A 3,263-nucleotide genomic window follows, 5' to 3' on the forward strand; every position below is an offset into this window, starting at 1 on the left:
TTAACATGATAAGGTTTAATAAGGATCTCACAGGGTTTTTTAGGGATTGTTGCAGCTTAAAATGTCTGATTACATGACACCTTTTCTAAAAAATAAAATTACAATGAAAATTTCCCAAATAGTTGCTTTGATGATAGATATTTTTTTGGTGTAATTCATTGAAAATTAAAGGAAACTTGTTGCAGTGAGAATAAAATTGTTAGTATTTTGGTGCCACATGGCTCAACCCACAGCTATGATTGGTCAAATTTGTGAGAAAATTTGCCAAGATTGAACAAAATTGCTGCAGAATCCAGTGGAATTGGTTGAATTTGCGTTAATTGTTGCAACTGCAACCTCCTGGAGGGACTTACTAAACTAGTAAACATCTGCAGTGTTAGAGGCAACTTTAACTGCCAGGACAAAAACAACCAACCAGCTGTGTGACTCTGGTTAAACTCTGTGGGACCTCTCCCCTCTCACGCCTCCAGTGTGTGTCCGAGGCTGAAGGCTGTTACAGTGAGGGATCTCTCTCTCTCTCTCTCTCTGTGTGTGTGTGACTGGATAGTGTGGAGTGATGCATTGCTGCAGCCTCGGGGCAGGACACCAGTCACTCACACAGCAATCGCTCTCCAATCAATGTCTCTGCGTGTGCATGGGGCAAAAACACTGGAGCTCACTGGGCTGCAGAAGGGGGACGGCAGGGGAAAAAAAACATGATATCACTCCTGTTGTTCTATGTGCACCTGCTGTCTATGGTTTACTCAGTTTGTGTCCTGTGGATTTAAAGGTGGTAAAACAAAGGTGTGTCCACAGTTTAGGACTGAAGCAAAGTTATACATAATTTTTTTTTAATACAAAGTTGTAAAGAAAGAGAAATGAGCAGAAATTGTGTAGTCAGTTTATAATTATGTGTATAATTCTTGAATTATGCTGGCATGGGACCTTTTATACTGAAAATACATGTTCAAAGCTTTATAACATCCAGATTAGCTACTATATATACTATATATACTATATATAGTATACTATATACTATATAACTCATTGAAAATCAGATTTTTAAGGGGCGGAGCCTACGAGCATGATTAGTGACATCACAAATCCTGGTCGGTAACTTATACAGTGTGATGCAGAAACTTGATACTAAACAACATTTACATATTCATAGATTCTTTTAATTTAAAAATAAATATATAATTATATAAATAATAATAATTTTTAATGAGGTAAAAGGACTAATGTGGAAATTATACTTTTTTTTGCAGAAAAAAACAAAATTTTTTGTTCCAAGCAGACTATTTATATATCTCTTAATACACGTCTGAAGGGGATCTTTAACTTAAAGGTCCAGTGTGTAACATTTAGAAGTGGAATATAATATTCATAGGTATGTTTTCATTAGTGTTTAATCACCTGAATATAGGAAGTGTTGTGTTTTTATTAGATTAGAATGAGTTGCTTTTATCAACAGACATCACAGATCGCCATGTTTCTACAGTAGCCCAGTGGCTCTAGATGGGGGTGTTTGAGTTTTTAGGTGCTTTGCAGCCACCGTAGTTTCTCCTTCATGCTTGGAAGAGGAGCATGATAAGACAGAGTTGGAACTACACCCCTAGATGTCACTTTACCTGACACACTGGACCTTTAAAACTGTACAATAAAAACCCTTTTAAGTGATTTCTTTAAGATATCTTGTAGTCTTCATTTGTGAATGATAATACGTTAACAGATACTGTACTCAAACGTTCACTTACACACCATACAGGAGGATAAATGTCGTATCAAGGGAGACTGTGAGGATCATTATGTGATATAAGAGTCGATCCGCATGAGAACATTGTATCTGGGATAAAGTTTCCATATGACAGACTATAGGTATCCTGAGACATATGCTCAGTGGGAATCAATAAAAACAAGGAAATGTGGTGGTGTAGTCTTGGTATGTGGAACCACAACAGTATCTTCTGGGCTTTTTTCTTACAACGGCTTCAGCAGAAATTTAATCTGAAATATAAGCAGAATATTCATCACCTCCGCAGTCTGGACACTTTCATTTGGACCCTTTTTATCTTTATTCACAGCTGCTTGTGATGTTTAATGGTTTTTATGCTGTTTGCTGTTACTGTAAGTCACCCAGAATGAGTCAGCTAAATGCTTATACTCAAACACAAAGCTTTATTATTGCATGCAAATACACAAAAGATATCTTTAAACCCTCTCTGGTGAGTCTGTATTGATTTCATTTTCATCTCATCTATGAGTTTCCACTGCTGGCACGGTAGTTTGGGAAAGCAATTATGGACTTGATTCCTGTTCCAAGAAGGGAGGGGTGCACCTACAGGGATTCAAACAACAACTTCTGTTCATAAGACAATTACCAAAACCACTACATCATATTACGCAATGTTATTACGGCTTCTGAGGAGTGTGTAATGCGATTTCACCCTGGAAGAAGAGCACGTTGCTGTTTCATTTCATTAACTAGATGGTCATTTCATGATCTACACACCACCTGACCTGATGCTGAGGGCACAGTCCTGTGAGTGCTCAATATGTATACACACAAAAATAATCCATAAATCACTCAACCAGATAGTCAACCATGTGGAAATGTTATAATCCAAGTGTGAAATAAACCCTGCTTTTTAGTGGATAACTAGCTTTGTGTGTTGAATATGTAAAACACGTAAAGGGCTCTTTGAAGGGTCTCGTCGTTATTTCTCTGATGAATTGGATTTGTGTAATTTCCCAATTTCCCTGATTTTTTTTAATACAATGAGTGCAAGAGGTGTCGGTCCCATTAATGACACTCCTTTTGTGAGCTGTGCATCTTGACCCCTATTAAAGTACTGTCACTCGGACAGCAGATGGTACCGGCACACACACACACACACACACACACACACACACACACACACACACACACACAGAAAGAGAAGGAGTGGCCATGGCAACAGACTCATAATGGCTGGCGTTGTGTGTAGTGGAATCACTCGGCCTAATTTGTTAAGTACCACCTCAGTATATTTGATTTAATCAGTCTATTCAGAGCACAAAACAAGCTGCATCATATAAATCTTCAGCTGCCCACACTGACAGACATCCTCTTTACAAACTGGGTGGTGGTTTAATGGGTTTAATGGGTTAATATTTTCACACTTTTTCTCCCCCTTTTGTTGCAGCTCGTGTTGGATTGAGACTTTAAGAAGTTCCTCTGAGCTACTTGATTTGTCAGATGGTTTGGATATCAGTTCAGTACATCACTGAAAAATAAACTCAAC

The sequence above is a fragment of the Dicentrarchus labrax genome, unplaced genomic scaffold (genome assembly GCF_905237075.1).
Source record: "Dicentrarchus labrax unplaced genomic scaffold, dlabrax2021, whole genome shotgun sequence".
NCBI classification, from domain to species: Eukaryota; Metazoa; Chordata; class Actinopteri; family Moronidae; genus Dicentrarchus; species Dicentrarchus labrax.